This window comes from Nuphar pumila, chromosome 16, assembly GCF_984573655.1.
Source record: "Nuphar pumila chromosome 16, dmNupPumi1.hap1.1, whole genome shotgun sequence".
NCBI classification, from domain to species: domain Eukaryota; kingdom Viridiplantae; phylum Streptophyta; class Magnoliopsida; order Nymphaeales; family Nymphaeaceae; genus Nuphar; species Nuphar pumila.
The window spans coordinates 71105440-71125578 of NC_143264.1; the positions used below are offsets into that span (position 1 = coordinate 71105440).

Sequence of the window (20139 nt, forward strand, 5' to 3'; positions counted from 1 at the left end):
TATCTTTCTTGGAATCCATTCCTTATTACTCTAGTACCGGTTCCCAGATGCAAGTTGATCCAGCTGAGTCTTTTCCATTACCTATACCTCCTTTTCCTTTGGAATCTGTGTCCTCATTACCGATTCAAACTTCATCCTCTTCACGATTTAATAATCCTCCATTGGTATATGTGCATAGAGCTTCACCTCTCCTAGTGCCTTCATCTTCTTCTTCTCCTGAGGTAAGTACTACTGATGACAGTGATCTTCATGATGATGATAACAGGCCAATCACTCTACGAAAGGGGACACGACAATGTACTTTATATCTCATATCTCATTTTGTGTCCGATGTCAGAATTGGAGATCACATGAAAACTTTTATTTCAGCCTTATTTGCTGAAACTATTCCTCTGAACTATCAACAGGCAGAGCTAGATAACAGGTGGAAGTTGGCTATGCAAGAAGAAATTGATGCTTTATTGTCTCAGCATACATGGGATCTAGTTGATTCCCCAGTGGATGCTGACATTATTGGATGCAAATGGGTATATACAATAAAGTACAAATCGGATGGTTCTATTGAAAGGTACAAGGCCAGATTAGTAGCAAAAGGGTATACTCAGACTTATGGAATTGATTTCTTTGAAACTTTTTCTTCTGTTGCACGGATGAGCATCATTCGTCTTGTTCTCTCAGTAGCTGTTCATCATGGTTGGAGTTTGTGTCAATTAGACGTGAAAAATGCATTTCTATGTGGGGATCTTTCTGAGACAGTTTACATGCAACAACCTCCTGGATTCGAGGTTGAGGGGGAGTCTCAGAAGGTGTGTAGATTTTGAAAGACGATATATGGCTTGAAACAAAGTCCACGTGCATGGTTTCAAAAGTTGTTTGAGGTGATGTCAAGTTTTGGCTTTAATAGGTCAGCGGCAGATCATACATTATTTATCAAGAAAACTAACTCAGGCATAGTTGTTACGGTGGTATATGTGGATGACATCATTCTTACATGAGATGATATGAAAGATATTGAAGCTACAAAGGCTCATCTTCAAAAACACTTTGTTACAAAAGATCTTGGTTCACTTAGATATTTTCTGGGTATAGAAGTTGTCAGGAGTCGTGAAGGGATGGTTTTGTCTCAACGGAAGTATGTTCTTGACTTATTAAAGGAAACTGGAATGTTGGGAGCTAAACCAGCAAATATTCCCATGGACCATAAAGTTCAGTTGTTTGAAGAAGGGTCGAAACCGGTTGATAGCAAAAGTTATCGCTCACTAGTAGGTAAGTTACTATATGTAACTGTGATCAGGCCTGATATTGCTTTAGCAGTAAGCAAAGTTAGCCAATTTATGGACAAACCAACTGAGGTACACTGGAATGCAACTATAATAATTCTCAGGTATTTAAAATCTTCTCCTGGAAAAGGGTTATTATTCAAGAAAGGTGGAACTCTGGAGATAGTGACTTACTCTGATGCTGACTATGCAGGATCTGTAGTGGATAGAAAATCTACCACAGGATTCTGTGTGTTTTTGGGAGATAACTTAATTTCGTAGAGAAGTAAGAAGCAAAATGTGGTTGCTAGGTCGAGTGCAGAATCAGAATATAGGGCTATGGCCCAAACAACTGCTGAATTAATGTGGGTTCGTACGGTTCTAAATGATCTTCGGGTGAAGGTTTCCTTTCCTATGACCATGATGTGTGATAACAAGGCTGCCACATATATAGCGAACAATCCTGTTTTTCATGAGAGGACAAAGCATATTGAGGTTGATTGCCACTATATAAGAGATATGGTTCAAGCTGGTCATATCACTACCAAATATCTAAAGTCGGAGGACCAAGTTGCAGATATGTTTACAAAGCTTCTTGCTAGACCAAATTTCTTAAAATGCTGTGACAAGCTGAGCATGATTGATATCTATGCTCCAGCTTGAGGGGGAGTGTTGAGATTAAGAGGTTTTAAGTTTAAGTCTTCTTAAAAGTAGGCTATTTGATATTTCTTGTTTAATAGGGGACTTGTTATGTAATTTTTTATATTGGCCTCTCTCTATTTAACATAGAGATTAGCCCTAATCAAATAAGTGTGTGTTACATTCTTTCTCAGCCGATCTCTCTCTCTCTCTCTCTCTCTCTCTCTCTCTCTCTGCCTCGGCTCCTGTTGACTCCAGTAAAGTTCTCCACACCAATGAATTGAAACTTACTTAACATTGTGGCTCATCTGATTCTATGTCAAGCCTTTAATTTCAAATTAATGATGTAACTTTTCCTCCTTTTTTCTTTCAGGAACTGTGTTTATGCCTCCAAAGTGGTCTCTAGGCTATCATCAATGCCGTTATAGTTATGAGTCAGATGAAAGGGTTCTTAAGGTAAGAAAACTTTTCTGCTTGGCTAATATATTAGTTTTCTATATGAGCTATTTCTGAAGCATGCCTACCTACTTCCTGAAAATCATTTTAATGGAGCAGGTTCTGTTCTTGGTTCTTATTTTTCAATTACCACGAGTTCATTTTTCAGATTATTGGACCTTTTTGTTGGTTTCTTTTCTGAATAGCTATTGCATTCATCTCTTCTTGGTGTTGTCTATGCAGGTGGCTAAAACATTTCGTGAAAAGGGTATCCCTTGTGATGTCGTGTGGATGGACATTGACTACATGGATGGCTTCCGCTGTTTTACCTTTGATCAAGTATGTCGTTCTTCTCATTTGATCTCTTTTGAGAACAGTTATCCTTTTGATTTTATCTGAAAATTCAATTTACTGTTAGTTAACACCCTAAATCAATAAGATCCTCTATAATAAACATTTTTTTCTCACATCTTTTATCTTTGAATAAGCTATAATTCTATTTGTCCATATCACTTTGTTGAAATATTGAATAGTTATCATTAAAAAAAAAGAGAATATGGACCCTTCCTCTCTTGAGGTTTGTCCTTCTATATGAATGAGTCCCTAGAGTTATGACAAGCAAACAGAAGTGAGTGCAGTACATAAGGAAAGCTATTATAACAACAAGATGATCTCATAAACCAGAAAGCAGTGGGTTCAAATTTGAATGATTAACTCTCCAACCCTCTAATGTAGCACAAAAAGTGTTCCAAAGATGAATTATTTATGACATTTCATTGCACCAGAAATTGAATTCCTTGCAAGATGTGTTTAAGATAATTCATCTATGAATATCTGGCATTTTTCAACTCCATATATGCACTGGCAAGAAGCAATAATTCATCACATCTCCTGGTAGTGAAGTGACTGTGCAGCAATCTACTTTGATCCATTGAGCAAACTTTATCTGAACCACACTATAAATTGAAACTGCTGGACAATGGTTTTTTGTTAATTCTGATTTTCTTAACAAAATTCATATTCTTATTTATTTTGATTATGTAATTAAGTATAGAGTTTCCGTAAACATCCATATTCTCATGATGATTTATATATTTACATGTCCAAAAGAAATGGGGAGGAGCTATACATTTTTTTACTTGGAACCCTTCAGTTTTAGTTACTTTCTCTATGGCTTCATATAATTGTTATGAGGGAAGGCTCAAGAAGATTCAAAATCTAAATGGCTGATTTGATCTTCAACTTTCTCATCAGGAGCATTTCCCAGATCCAAAATCTTTGGTGGATAACCTTCACATGATTGGCTTCAGAGCTATCTGGATGCTTGATCCTGGGATTAAATATGAAAAGGGTTACTTTGTTTATGATAGTGGCTGTAAGAATGATGTCTGGACCCTACAAGTGGATGGAGAACATTTTGTCGGTAACTTCTCTAAGTTTACAGTTTTTTGTTATAAAAAGTGGATGGAAAACCATTTGTTGTTATCTTTTAAATTCTCTTTCTCATGCTACTTAGGGGAGGTGTGGCCCGGACCTTGTGTTTTCCCTGACTTCACACAACAAAAAGCTCGTCTGTGGTGGGCTAAATTGGTTAAGGATTTTATGTCCAATGGTGTTGATGGCATATGGAATGATATGAATGAGCCTGCTGTTTTTAAGGTAATATGATTTTCCAACTTCCTGCATCTTGTGCTATTTTTAAGGTAATATGGTTTCCCTTTCCCTTCATTGATTTTGTTCTTTGGGATAGTATCCCATCTAAAATCACCTTTTCCATTCCTTTAGTCTGTAACAAAAACGATGCCAGAGAGTAACATTCATAGAGGGGATAGTGAACTTGGTGGATTCCAGAGCCACTCACATTACCACAATGTAATTTTCTGCAATTCTAAGATGCATCTGCTTCATAGTTAGCTGAGATGTACGTTCATTATTATTTCTGAATGCTGCTCATTTGTAATGAAGAGGGGCGGAAGCACCGATAAAGCAAACCACTCTTTAAGAGTGATCTTAAGAGCCAAGAACACAAACACTAAAAGTGTATACAAAAAAACCAACTAAAGGAAAAATGACTTAAAGTCATAAGTTGGATATTATTGAAGAAAGAAAGAAGAGGGTAAAAAACCCAATACCATACAAGAGAAAACCTCCTCTATTTATAGAGGAGGAGGCCAAGAAGAAGGGACCACAAGGGGGCTCCCATCTAGTCGTTGGGGCCCCAACGACAAGATGAGTGGGCCCCTTGTGGTCTTACAAAAAGCAAAAGAAAAAAAAAGAAAAAAGAAAAAGTACAAAAGGGAGAGAAAAGGAAAAGGGAAGAGTTTACATGAGGATTTACCAAAATACCCCTATTGGGTATTTGAAGAAAAAAACAAAAAAGAAATATATATATATATATATACATATATGTATATATATATACTTATATATATATATGTATGTATATATATATAAGTATATGTATATATATATTTATATATACATAATTTAACATGCCCCCTCAAACTTTACGGGGAGAAGACCGAAAGTTTGCTAAGAAGAAACATAAATCGTGGAGTTGGGAGCGCTTTGGTGAAGAAGTCAGCCAGTTGATATTCAGAAGTAACGTATGGTAATGTGATAGTTCCTCTGAGGTATTTGTCTCGAACATAATGGCAATCCATTTCGATATGCTTGGTCCGCTCGTGAAAAGTATGATTGCTTGCAATGTAGATCGCACTTTTGTTATCACAACAGAGCTTGGTGGGAGAGGAAATGAGGACGCCCATGTCACCAAGGAGACTTCTGAGCCATACGATTTTCATTGTTGTCATTGCCATGGCTCGATATTCAGCTTCAGTGGATGATAGTGAGACCTTTTGCTGCTTCTTGCATCTCCACGAAATAAGAGATTCTCCTAAAAAAATGCAAAGACTAGTAGTTGAGATACGATCATTGAGATTTCCTCCTCAGTCAGCATCAGTAAAAGCAGTTAATTCAAGAGATGAGGAAGAGGATAAGAAGTGCCCCTTGGAGATGATATTTTTGATGTATCGCACAATTCTCATTACGGTCACCATATGAACTGAAGTAGGTGCATGCTGAAATTGGCTTGCAGCATGAACCTCATGAGTTATATCTGGACGGGTGATGGATAAATAGGTGAGAGATCCAATTAATTGACGATAGGGGGTTGGATCCTCAAGAAGAACACCATCCTCAAGTCTCAGTTTTGCATTGATAACTTCGGGAGTCTCAACTTTCTTTTCATCAGATATTCCTGACTTGGTACAAATGTCTGCTGCTAATTTCATTTGAGATAGAATGTATCATTGCGAGGAGTAAGCCACTTCAATTCCTAAAAAATATCTCAAGAATCCAAGGTCAGACATATCAAAAGTTTCTTTTAACATAGACTTCACATCATTTACCTCCTTTTTGTCACTCCTAGTGATGATCATATCATCAACATATAACAGAAGAATAACAATGAAATCACCTGTCTTCTTAACAAAAAGAGCAGTGTCAGTATAGTAAGAAGTAAATCCTAAATTGATTAATACATTACTAAACTTGTCATACCAAGCTTTAGGAGCTTGCTTAAGTCCATATAAGGCCTTTTTTAATTTTAAAATTTTACCATTTAAATTCATACCCGGAGGTGGTTCTATATAAACTTCTTCATTTAAATTTTCATTTAAAAAGGCATTTTTGACATCAAGTTGAAAAATTGACCATTTTTTAATAGAGGCTATTGCAATAAGAGCTCGAACACTAGTTATTCGAGCAACAGGAGCAAAAGTTTCATCATAATCTACCCCATACTCTTGGGCATATCCTTTGGCCACTAACCTAGCCTTATATCTTTCTAAAGAGCCATCACTCTTAGTTTTTACTTTAAAAACTCATCTACATCCAATGGGTTTCTTGCCATTGGGTGGATCAATGATTTTCCAAGTTTGTGCCCTTTTAAGTGCATTAAGTTCCAGTTCCAGTTCCATTGCTTCATTCGAATGAGCATATTGTTTAGCATCATTATAATGAGTCAGTTCATGAATTGAGTGAAGAGCTAGCAGACATGCTCGAAAATTTGGAGAAAAAGAATTATAAGATACAAATCTATTTGGTATTTTAGAAATACGATTTGATCTTCTTTGAGAGGATTCTTCAATCGACTCATTTTGAGAGAATTTTTCAAGGGCACAAGGAGGATTACTTTCATTTCTTCTAGAGTAGACTTGCGTTTGCCTTGGTACATTTTCTTCTAAATTTTGGTCATCATTTGGAGGTTCAAAATTATCCTCTATGAGAGATTCACTAGATTCAACATGATCATCTATGATGTTTTCTTGAGGTAACAAGTCAAATAAAAAAGAATAATCAATATTTTCATTTGGTTTATGCGAAAAACCATTTTCTTCTTCTAAGAATGTGACATCTTTTAAAATATAAAGTTTGTTTTTGAATATGTCAAAACATCGATAACCTTTTTGTTTTTCGCCATATCCTAAAAAAATACATTCAATTGCTCTAGAAGAAAGTTTATCATTTTTGTGAGTTAAAACAAAGCATTTACATCCGAAAATTCTTAGTCTTTTATAATCGGGAGACATATTGTAAAGTTTCTCAAATGGAAAAAGATTTTTCAAGGAAGATGAAGGGGTTCTATTGATAAGATATGTTGAGGTTAGAACCGCTTCGGCCCAAAAGGATTTTGGAATATTTTTTGAGATTAATAAAGTTCTTGTGGTTTCTATTATGTGTCTGCTTTCTTTCCGCAAGACCATTTTGTTGCGGAGTGTTTCAGCAAGAACGTTAATGGCAAATTCTATTTTCTTTCAAATAGATTTGAAATTCATTGGACATGTATTCCCCTCCCGAATCGGATCTAAGAATTGATAGATTTCCTAAAATTTGATTTTTAACCATTGCATGGAATTCTTTAAAGAAAGAGAAAACTTCGGATTTACGACTTAAGAAGTAAATCCATGTAAATCGAGTGAAGTCATCAATAAAGACCACATAGTACGAAAATCCTCCTTTGGATAAAATAGGGGAAGGTCCCCATACATCGGAATGAACAAGTTCAAAAGGCCGAGTGGTGAAATAACTTCTTTGAGGAAATGGAATAACTTTAGATTTCCCAAAAATGCAATCTTTACAAGTCATATGTTTGTCTTCAAGTATTGTTCAAAAAAGAAAAAAGAGACATCTTTACAAAATTTGGATGACCAAGTCTCTCATGCCAAATTCCAATACTTTTGTCCTTTATAAGATTGCAAAATGACTTTGGTGGAAGAGTAAAAAAGTCCATAAAATAAAGATCACCCCTTCTATGGCCTTGCCCAATCAGCTTCCCTGACTGGAGATCCTGCACGGTGCAATCTTTAGGTGAGAAAGAAACTTGGCATCCATGATCGGTGATTTGGGAAACGGAAAAAAGATTTAGATTAATTTTTGGAACGACCCTTACTTTAGGAACGAAAAAGGTTTGAGAAGTTTTAAAATCAAGTGTTCTCATACTTTCAATTTTTAAAGATGTCCCATCTGCCGTTGAAACATAAGAAGATATGGGTTCGAAAAAAACATTAGAAAGAGAGTTTTTATGAGATGTCATATGAAAAGAAGCACCGGAGTCAAGTATCCACATACCTGGAGGTGATGAAGAATAGGCGATGACGGCTTCGGATATTGAAGATGAAGAAGTCTTGAGAAGATGTTGGAGAACTTCGGAGATATGATTAAGAGTTTCTTTGATATCTCCCTCTTTGACACTTTCTTCTTCCTTCTTTGGAGAATTTTCTCCAACCGCAGCCACTTTCCCCTTAAGCTTTGGGCAAACCGGTTTAATGTGTCCCGGTTCATTACAATAGTGACAAATCACTCCCTTTCTATATCCATTATTTTTGTTAAAGTGGGGAGGTCTATATGCTTTTACATTTGATCTGGGCCTAGTAACGGCCAAAACATCATTACTCTTAATACTTAGGCCAAGTCGAGTTTCTTCTTGGCATACCTCGGCAAAGGCGTCTTCAATGGGTAAGGCTTTTTACTTCTATGGAGAAGGGATGCCCTAACTTGTTCAAATTCCGGTCGAAGACCATGGAGAAATTGGAAAAAATGCTCCTTTTCAATTTGTTTTCTTCTTAACTCAATATCTTCCGGAGCCACCCATTTGCGCTCAAGAAGAACAAGCTCATCCCAAAGAGGGGTTAAAGAGCTAAAGTAGTCACGGACACTCATATCAGCTTGTCTAGTGGAACAGATTTTTTCTTGACAAAAAAATTGTCTAGCAAGATCCTTTTGGGTATACATACCCTTAAGAAAGAACCATGCCTCATTGGCTCTTCTAAATTTTGCAATGTTTGCACAATTTTTGAGGTCCACATTGTTCATAAACCATGCCAAAATTTTGGCATGGTTACTTTCCCAATCCTCAACTTTGGATTGATGGTCATTGTCAGAAATATCAGCCTGCAGGTGTTAGAGATGAGGTAAAGAAAGAGAAGAGAGAGAAGAGTAGTCGGCGGCAATAGGGTTTTCCCTTTTACTTAATATTTATAAGTGGTACAATACAAGACATAACTTTACACAGGTAATAAGAACTAATTACAAACATGCCACCGCTGTATCTCGAGGTGGATCGGGTCGGATCCATAATCCAAACTAACACAAACTAATAGCCTCCCTCAAGTTGAGTATGGTCTTTGATCATGCTCAACTTGTCTTTGAGTGCCCAAAACTGATGAGTGGATAATCCCTTGGTAAAAATGTCAACCACTTGCATATCTGACCTAACATATGCAGGTTCAATTTCTTTTTCTTCCACCTTTTGTCTAACAAAGTGTTGATCGATTTCGATATGCTTCGTGCGACAATGAAGAATGGGATTGAAGGCAATATTAATAGCACTCTGATTATCACAAAGAAGCATAGAGGACGAGATTGGTTCTTGTAATTCTTGCAGTAGATGTCTCACCCACGTAACATCGGCTGTTCCTGCTGCCATTGCACGATACTCGGCTTCAGTACTAGATCGCGCCACTGCCTTTTGCTTCTTGCTACTCCATGTTACAACATTATTGCCGATAAGGATGCAATACCCTGAAACTGATCTGCGCTCATCAGGATCACCAACCCAGTCCGCATCTGTGTAGGTGAATAGTCGATGTCCTGATGTATAAGCTGTGTCTTTGTTATACATCAAACCATCTCCAATTGTACCCTTTAAATACCGAAGGATTCTTTTTACCGCTTCCATATGTGCATCTGTAGGAGCATGCATAAACTGAGAGGCCTGATTGACAGAGTATGCTATGTCAGGCCTAGTGAATGTTAAGTATTGTAACATCCCTACAACTCGACGATACAAAGTTGGATCATGATAAGTAGTGCCTTCTTTAACACTTAACTTATGATTTAGAAGACAAGGTGTGCTAATTGGTTTACAATTCTCCATCCCTGTAGCGAGTAGAATATCAATAGTGTACTTATGTTGGTTCAATGTAATAGTCTCATGTCGACTATCAACTTCCACACCCAAAACATATCTCAAGGAACCCAAGTCTTTCATCTTGAATTTAGCCATCAGCATAGACTTAACCCAAGATATGTGATCCTCATCACTCCCGGTAATAATGATATCATCAACATATATAAGCACCCAAACAATAGCTGAACCACTTTTGAAGATGAACAATGAATGGTCTAGAACACTTTTATTGAACCCATGACGCTGGATCTCTGTGGAAAAACTTTCAAACCAAGATCGAGAAGCTTGTTTTAACTTTTAATCCATAAAGAGAGCGTCGAAGTTTACATACCCAATTTGATGAATCATGCATGCTATATCCAGGTGGCTGCTCCATGTAAACTTCTTCCTTTAGTTCACCATGCAGAAAAACATTTTTAACATCAAGTTGACTGAGTGACCATCCATGTTGTAATGCCAACACAATGACAATCCTGACTGTGCCCAGTTTTACTACTGGGCTGAACGTTTCATCGTAGTCCTGCCCATATTGTTGTGTGAAGCCTCGTGCAACTAGACGAGCCTTATAGCGCTCAACACTGCCATCGGGTTTGTGCTTGATCTTGTACACCCATTTGGATCCTACAACATTCTTGTTATCTGGCCTTGGCACAATTTCCCATGTGTTGCATTCATGCAATGCTTCCATTTCCTCATTCATCGCCTCTACCCAGGCACGAGAATTTACAGCATCATGGAAAGAGGAAGGTTCTGTTTCTTTGGACACTCTGGTTAGAAATGTTTGAAAATCCAAAGAGAAATTGTTATAACTCTATAGGATGTCTAACCTGAGTGGAATGTCGTAGAGGAGTCTCAGCATTGACTGGGTGAGTTCTACGAGAATAAACAAGACCAGAAAAACGTGAGGATGTTGTTGTAGGAGGAATGTCTTCCATATGTGGTTCCACATCAAAAGTATAGGGTTCATTGTCTGTCAATAAAGATGAATCCTCATGAGGCAACGAGTCATATAAAAGTGAGTCACTGAGCCAAGGATCATAACTGTCCTGTGTATCTGTGGAAGATGAACCCAGAGTGTCAAAATTTTCATCATAAAAAACAACATTTCTGGATACCCGAATTTTGCCTGTATGAGGATCATAACACCTGTATCCCTTATAGTCATCTGCATACCCAAGAAACTTGCACTGTACAGCTCTGTCTTGAAACTTATTCCTCAATGAATGATCAATATGAACATAACATACACAACCAAAAGGATGTAGTTCTTCATATGATGGATGACAATTATAAAGAACAAAATACGGAGAATTATCTTCAAGGATGGTCATGGGCAACCTGTTGATAACGTAAACAGTTGTGTGGAAAGCCTCAGTCCAAAGGGAAAAAGAAATGCCCACAGTATGCATCATGCTCAAGGCTGTTTCAACAATATGCCTGTGCTTTCTCTCAGCAACTCCATTTTGTTGAGGGGTATGAGGGCAAGAAATGTTACGTGTAATGCCATGCTCCTTCAAATATTCACTAAAATCATGGGATATGTATTCTCCCCCCCATCACACTGGAAATATACAACATTGGTATTGAATTGGTTTTGGAGTAGTGCATGAAACTGTTTGAACAACTTGAAAACTTCATGTTTGTTTTTCATGAAGTAAATCCAACTAAAACGAATGTAAGAATCAAGAAAGAGTACATAGTATCTAGATCCAGAAAGAGAGGCAGTGGGCGCAGGACCCCAAACATCTGAGCATATAATCTCAAAAGGCTTTGTTGCTCTTTTATTGATACTATGAAAAGGAAGTACATGACTTTTGCATAAATGACAACTTGGACATTTTGACTCTAAACTGACTGCTGGTATTAGACCTTTAGCAGACAACTTGTCAAGAAAAACTTGACTACAATGACCCAAACGAAGATGCCATAAGTTTGGCTTATTAAGTTTCAAGACTCTAGATGAAGAACTATGATCTGTGGATCGACTAAAAAATGTTGGAAAGGAAGGAGCTGAAGAAGCCACGGCTACGGAAGACGACGTCTTCAAAGGCACATGAGATTCTTCAAAGACGTACATGTTCCCGCGCCGTTCACCTTTAGCGAGCGTCTTCTTGGTGTGAAGATCCTTAAGATAAACAGAAGAAGGAGTAAATTCAACGGAAGAATTTGTTTCATCAACTAATTTAGACACAGATAGAATATTCTTTTGAATAGCAGGTGTGAGTAAGACATTTGACAAGGGTAATTGAGATTCAGGCAAAGAAAGGGAGACATTTCCAGTGTGAGAGATGGGGTGGTGAGATCCATCTCCTATGACTATAGTGCCATTTCCAGTGTAAGGAGTCAAGTGAGAAAATTTACCTGCATCAGAAGTAACGTGTGCTGCTGCCCCTGAATCAATATACCATATACCTTCCTCATTTTGGCGCAAATTCATCTGATTGAAAGTAGTCATAAGGATATTTTGTACGTCCTGTGGAAGAACCTGTCCCTGAGGAGTACGGGCAAACTGATGAGTTGCCTTCTGCCCTGGCCTACTATCTGGCCTCCCTGATTTGTTCCGGTTCTGAGGATTGTACCAACAGTTTGCTTTAACATGTCCCCGTTTGTTGCATAGAAAACAAGTAGGAACACGTCCTCCTCGTGGTACACAGCTTGAACCAATACCTCCTCCACCTGGTGTAGGCAGTAATCCTCCTTTGTTCATAGGTGTTCCATTGTGGCGAGGGGGAGTAAATGAAATTCCTGTTTGAATAGGCGTATGTGTCATCATCACAGGATGAGCATCCTCTGACGCGTGTTCCTGATTTAAACTGACCTTATATTGCAAAAGCTTAGATTGAAGATCATCAAAACATGGAAGGACTGAGACAACCTGAAGTGCCGTGCAAAACATGCGATATTCAGGTCCAAGACTACCTAATACCTGTTGTACCATATCCTTATCTGATACAGGACTTCCAATGGCAGCTAACTGATCTGTAATCACTCTGACATCCCCATGAACTCTGTAATGGATTTGTTTTCTTTTCGCATGGATTGGAATTTCCACTTGAGTTGCAAAGCCCGAGATTCGGAAACCTGAGAAAAAGAATGAGCTAGTCCATTCCATAACTCGACAGCGGATTGGTCATCAGAGATAGTTTGTAAAACACGATCAGAAAGTGTGGAGGTTATGTAAGCAACTAATGTCTGATCCCGTTGTACCCATATGTCATAAGCTGGATTGGTGCTTCGAAGTTGACTCACCTTCCCATCTTCACCTGTTATTTCCTGCATGATATGTGTAGGTGGGGCGGGTGATCGCCCATCTAGATGCCCATAAAGACCATGACTGCAAATAAAAGGCACAATTTGGCGTTTCCAAAGCAAATAGTTATCATGTGATAACTTGTGGGTCATGAGGTGAGTAAGAAAACTAGGGTTCAATTTGGAATCCATAGATTTTATGAAGAATGAGAGAACAAACTGTATTTAACAGTGTATTAAGAGAAGAAGAACAACAATACTGTGTGCTGAAAATGATATCAGCAACACATTTGTACAGAAATATAGTGACGTGTAACCCAGAAAATAATCTTCACACACACATTCAATTTTTTTTTTTGCAATGCTGTGTAACGTGTGAACCAGGAATAGCAATGCTGTGTGCACAGAGAAATAGCAATGCTGTGTGCACAAAGAAATAGCAATGCTGCGTAACGTGTGAGCCAGAAAAAGAATTGGAAAAGAAAAGGAATCGAAATAGAAATAAGGATGCGCAAAACTGGGATGCGTGAAATCAGATTAGGAAAAAGGAGAAACTGGAGAAATCTGATTAAGGAAAAGAAACAGAGAAATAGGGATACGTGAAACTGGGATGATGCGTGAAATCAGATTAAAAGGAAAACTGGAGAAATCTGATTTAAAAAAAAACAGAGAAAAGATCAGAAGATCAGAAATAGATTTTAAGGAAAAAGGGATAGAGAAAGCCTACGTCCTTTCACGCACTGGTCTTTATAGGCCTTCCAGATGATCGATTTCCGCGCCTGTGCTCTGATACCATGTCAGAAATATCAGCCTGCAGGTGTTAGAGATGAGGTAAAGAAAGAGAAGAGTAGTCGGCGGCAATAGGGTTTTCCCTTTTACTTAATATTTATAAGTGGTACAATACAGGACATAACTTTACACAGGTAATAAGAACTAATTACAAACATGCCACCGCTGTATCTCGAGGTGGATCGGGTCGGATCCATGATCCAAACTAACACAAACTAACAGTCATTGATAGCTTTGATGTGCTCATCGCCATCTAAAGCTTTTTCAACCCCATTTTCAATTTTAGTGAGAACAAGAGAGGGTTCGGGAGTAGTTCCCATAACAAAACCCCAAAGTTTCTTACCTCTTAGATGATTTTCCATAGCGGAGGCCCACATAAGGTAATTGGATCCATTGAGCTTAAAAGAAAGCTCAACTTTAGAATCACGTTCCATAGGTGCAGAATAGTCTTTCTTTCTTCAAAAGCTTGAGAGGCACACGTCCCAAGATGACAAAAAAGAGAAGCCCGATCACCAACCTTGCTCTGATACCATGTAATGAAGAGGGGCGGAAGCACCGATAACGCAAACCACTCTTTAAGAGTGATCTTAAGAGCCAAGAACACAAACACTAAAAGTGTATACAAAAAAACCAACTAAAGAAAAAATGACTTAAAGTCATAAGTTGGATATTATTGAAGAAAGAAAGAAGAGGGTAAAAAACCCAATACCATACAAGAGAAAGCCTCCTCTATTTATAGAGGAGGAGGCCAAGAAGAAGGGACCACAAGGGGGCTCCCCTCTAGTCGTTGGGAGCCCCAACGGTCATAAATATGACCGTTGGGGCCCCAACGACAAGATGAGTGGGCCCCTTGTGGTCTTACAAAAAGCAAAAGAAAAAAAAAGAAAAAAGAAAAAGTACAAAAGGGAGAGAAAAGGAAAATGGAAGAGTTTACATGGGGATTTACCAAAATACCCCTATTGGGTATTTGGAGAAAAAAACAAAAAAGAAATATGTATATATATACATATATGTATATATATACTTATATATATACGTATGTATATATATATATATATAAGTATATGTATATATATATATATTTGTATATACATAATTTAACATCATTATGTTGCACTGAGGCCCATTGGTTATACATTGTAGTATAAATACATATTTTTTTTCATCTTTCATTTAGGTTTATGGGATGCTGATGGCAAGGTCTACGCATGAAGGAATAAAATTGGCTACAGAAAAGAAACGCCCTTTCGTTCTCACAAGAGCTGGTTATATCGACAGCCAAAGGTATGCTGCAACATGGACTGGAGACAATCTCTCGACTTGGGAACACTTACAAATGAGTATACCAATGGTGCTTTCATTGGTAAGCAAACATTCCCATTGAACTATTTAGGATACCATGTTGAATGTTGTGCCATAATTTTATCAGGTGTTTTGAATTATCAGTTTACATAGATCATATGCTGGTTTTCAATTAGGGGCCACATGACCCCTCTCATGCATGCCCTATATTCTTTGTAGTTTGAAGCAGGGTTACCGGAAGCGCCTAGCTAAAAGGGGAAGCGCGCTTCGGAAGCGCGAAACGTCGTGCTTCCGAAGCGTGGGGGGAAGCGTCCCCCTTTTTTGGGAAGCGCGCTTCCCTTTAATGGGGGACGTGCTTCCCTTTAATGGGAAGCGCGCTTCCCCCTCGCTTTCCCTGTTTTTTTCAATTTTTTTGTATTTTGTATTTTTTATTTTTATTTTTTTCGCTTTCCCCTCGCTTCCGAGACGCTTCCTGGGTCGCTTCCGAGACGCTTCCTAGGTCGCTTCCGAGACACTTCCCGAATCGGTCCTAAGTGGTCCCACGCTTCCCCGCTTCCTAAAATTTTGAAAGTGCCTCGCTTCCCGCTCCCGCTTCCCGTATCGCTTCCCGCTCCCGCTTCCTCAACTGGCAACCATGGTTTGAAGTGCCCACCCCCTCTCTCTCTCTCTCTATCTATCTATCTATATGTATGTATATATAGATATATATTATATTTTCAGAGTTATTTGTTATGTTCAACATACTGCTTTGATTGGCACCATTTTGACATGATTGGCAAGAAATTGGTAGGGCATCAGACAGCAGAAGATCATATTACATACATGTACAGGAATAGACAGTTGTTTACTTACGTTAGGGTATCATAACCTACACAGTTATCAGTTGGCATGCATACTAACATTGCATCTCTCTCTCTCTCTCATGTCTAGACCGGACTGAAGAAATCATTAAAAGAAATATTTGACAGTTAGCTAAAAGGGTGACAGTTCATATTAATCATTTGATACTTGAAAACGTCTCTTGGCTTCCACTTAGTAGTGGTTTTTAATGGTGAAATATCTTATGATGGCTATTTATTCTCAAAATTTTGGTTTAAGCCATTGCCTGTGGTGTTGTCTCAGCCGTACATATAAAATAAATATGTTTGCTCTCTTGTTTAGGGGCTTAGTGGACAACCATTATCAGGACCAGATATTGGTGGTTTTGGTGGGAATGCAACACCAAAGCTTTTTGGTAGATGGATGGGAGTGGGTGCTATGCTTCCATTCTGTCGTGGACATTCAGAGGCTGGATCAATTGATCATGAACCATGGGCTTTTGGCGTAGAGGTTTTGTTACGCTGATATACTAGTGCATATATGATTGTTCTGCATTTATTTTTAAATTTTCTATACATTAGGAATGGCACAAGGATGTTATTTAGACTTGACATGAATGCTCTTAAATGACCAATTTACTAAATTTGGGACTTGTTAAACAAACAAAAAAACATACAACAATAACAACTACGCCTTCATCCCAAAACAATTGGGGTCGGCGATATGAACCAAAAAAGAAAATCATTCTGGGTCTTCCACATGAATCCTTCTCCTCCAATCATTTTTATCCAATGCCATGTCCTCGGTGAGGTTCAAAGCATTCATATCCTTTCCTATCATCTCTATCCAAGTGTTCCTAGGCCTACCCCAACTTCTTTTAACTAATATATTTTTCCATTTCTCCATCCTTCTAACTGGAGCATCATTAGGCCTTCGCCGAATATGTCCAAACCACCATAAACGATTCTCTCTCATCTTATTTTCAATGGGTGCAACGCCTACCTTCTTACGTATCTCCTCGTTCTGAATCTTATCTTTTATTGTATTTCCACACATCCATCTAAGCATATGCATTTCAGCTACACTCATTTTTTGAATATGATGTCTCTTGGCAGCCCAACATTCCGTACCATATAGTAAAGCGGGCCTAATAGTCGTCCTATAAATTTTTCCCTTCAACCGCAATGACATTCTATGATCGCACAACACTCCAGTGGCACTTTTCCATTTCATCCACCCAACCTTTATCCTATGATTTACATCTCCATTAATTTCTCCATACTTTTGAATGATAGATCCCAAATATTTGAAATAATCATCCAGTGGTATTTCTTGCTCACCAAGCTTCACTACACTCTCATCACTACTTCGTTGCTTACTAAACCGACAATCCATATATTTTGTCTTACTCTTACTCAGCTTAAAACCTCTTGCTTCCAATGTTTGTCTCCATAATTCTAACTTAGCATTAACCCCAGCTCTAGACTCATCAATCAAAACAATATCATCAGCAAACAACATACACCACGGCACATTTTCATATTTTCGGAATTTTTCTGTTTAAAAAAAATAAAAGGTAGTTTTTTATGTTAATTATAAAATTGTAAAGCTTTTATAAAACATTTTTGTAGTCCATTTTGGAGTTTCTTTTTTGTTTCGTTTATTGTGTATCATGTCTTTTGCTGTAAAAGTTGCCATAATGTACTGTTCGATACATCGCAACTTTTACAACACAGGTGCTGAGCAATCTCAGATAACTATAGCATAGGCCATCTCTCATGACATTTATTTTAATTCATTGCATTTTATTTTATTTATTGTCTACTTCAAATTTTCATTATGTGTTTGTCTTGCTGTTGCCTTGTTGGGATAACCTTTCTGATTGTTTGTTATTATAGGTTTTCTATTTATCCCTTCTCTCTCCTCATTTCTTGTTTTTGTTTTGTTTCTATTTTTCTTCTTTCAATGAGATAAGCTTACTATGTTTCCTATAGAATACTAACTTATTGTCTTCTCTTCTAGTGTGAAGAAGTGTGTCGCTTGGCACTGTTGAGGCGCTACCAGCTTCTACCATACATTTATACTCTTTTTTATAGGGCTCACATAACAGGTGATCCTGTCGCTGCTCCAATTTCTTTTGCAGGTATACTTAATTACTTCAGAAAGTCTTTTTGGCACTTGATGCTCACAAACAATGTGGATAGAAATGGAGTGCTTTTTTTGTTGCAGATTCTAAGGATCAGAGTTTGAGGAAAGTCGAAAATGAATTCCTTTTGGGATCTATATTAGTATGCACTAGGTATTCCCTTCTGATCATTTTCAGAAAATGAGATACTGCCTATTGCATCATATCTGGTTGTATACTAGTCTTTCAGGAAGCTCTCAGAGCACATTGCAAGTTACTTTTATGGCCTGAATGTTTGTTTTGCACGTAACCATGTTTTAGCTTAAATTGTATCATGAATGATCCCTGTTTCGTTATGAATTTAGACAAATAAAGTCTATGTTTACCTTTCTTGGTATACATTCAGCACTCTGCCAGACAAAGGATCAAATGAATTACAGTATGTCTTGCCAAAGGGAATTTGGTTGCGATTTGATTTTGGAGATTCACATCCTGTAAGTATTTCTAGTTGTCTGGAATGAATTTGCCTCTAAGGCTTTAACTATTGATGATTGTAATGTATCTTTGTGGGCTTGCCTGAACAATGTAGGAGTTGCCTCTACTGTATCTGCAAGGTGGATCAATTATTCCTGTAGGTCGTCCCATTCAGTATGTGGGGGAAGAAAAGTTATCGGATGATTTGATCCTCATTATAGCATTAGATGAACTTGGTAAACTTGAGATTATTTCTTTGACAAATTTAAATTACATCCATTTCCACTCCTGCTTATTGATTTCTCTTTGAAAGTTTTGATTCTCTCTCTCTCTCTCCTTTGGGAAGAAAAAGAGGAACCTAATTCTGTTCTCTTCTGAATTATGAACTTTATCATAGAAAGATGCTCAGACAGTAGACTTCATTTGTTTGATGGTCTTTCTTCTTGTTTAAGTACACAAATGGGTAGCACTCTTTCCGAGTATCACTGCTTTAAATTTCATTCATAAGGACTTCAGAAAATAGGGAATCTTTTTGCATAAATTCTTCAGGTGCATCATTTTTTATTCGACGTTTGTTTGGTCATTTACATTGCTTCTAAGTATCACTGCTTTATGTTGCATCCATAAGGATCCAAGAAAGTACATAATACTTTCACATAAAAGCAGTCAGGAGCAGGATTTTGACTTAATTTCTTATTGTCATTTATACTGATTATGGAGATAGCAGTGGAATGATAAGATTGATTTTAGCATTCATGGCCTTGAACTTTATGCTGGTTTATGGGTCTATTCTGCCAAAGAAATTAATGACAATGAGCCCATTAAAGAGTCATGCTTTGAGAATAGGTTGGCAATTTAAGTGTTCCTAAGTATGGCACAAGGTAGGAGGCACGTTTTCTTTCATTAGGAAAAATGTGCCATCGGGATTCATCCCTCCCTTGGAGGCCAAATGTTGGGCACTGGGGTTCGAAATTCTTGATGTCTTGCCAAAATATCTGGAATGCAAAAGATTATGTTTGTCCTAATCTTGGAGAAAGGCCTCATATAGAAAGTTCTGTTCAACACTGGAGTTCATGATAGAAACCAATTTAGATTGGACTTGGAAAAAATTGTATCAAATCGGCCTGCTGGATATGTTGTGGGTGAATCTGATTGACAAGAGAAATCCTACATAAGTTGGATGTTCGTTGATTGAGCAGATTTTTATTTCAACCAGTCAAATCAAACTGTCGGAGTCAAATGGATATGCAAAATTTTGATAAAGGTGACCTTATCCTACCCAAACTAACCCTGATCCAACAAATTTCCTTTATCTTCAGCGGCAGTTTTAGAGACTGTTGACATGCAAGTTCTGTAGGTCTCTCTCTCTCTCTCTCTCAAGAGGAGTAATGATATGGTTATGTAGGAAAAATAGTTAACCGTTGGATTGCTGCCATGTGTTTGAAGCATAGTTACCATTAACCATCCAATAATATCTACTCAAATATTTTTGCCACTTTGGGAACTAATGAAAATTTCCGAGTACATTTTCTGGAAAAACATTATTTTTGTACACAACTCAGCTTGCCATCAACTGA

At 37.7% G+C, this 20139-nt stretch overlaps 1 pseudogene across 1 annotated transcript in view; it reads left to right on the plus strand.

Annotated features, from left to right (window-relative positions):
- LOC149813499 (uncharacterized) overlaps positions 1-20139 on the plus strand; it is a 35408-nt pseudogene that overhangs the window by 10293 nt on the left and 4976 nt on the right. Inside the window, exons 6-16 of the transcript XR_016428257.1 lie at positions 2272-2354; positions 2577-2672; positions 3588-3756; positions 3850-3992; positions 4119-4205; positions 15020-15205; positions 16306-16473; positions 17986-18106; positions 18193-18262; positions 18495-18582; positions 18678-18798. The product of XR_016428257.1 is annotated as an uncharacterized LOC149813499 (transcript). The remainder of the gene's footprint in view (positions 1-2271; positions 2355-2576; positions 2673-3587; positions 3757-3849; positions 3993-4118; positions 4206-15019; positions 15206-16305; positions 16474-17985; positions 18107-18192; positions 18263-18494; positions 18583-18677; positions 18799-20139) is intronic.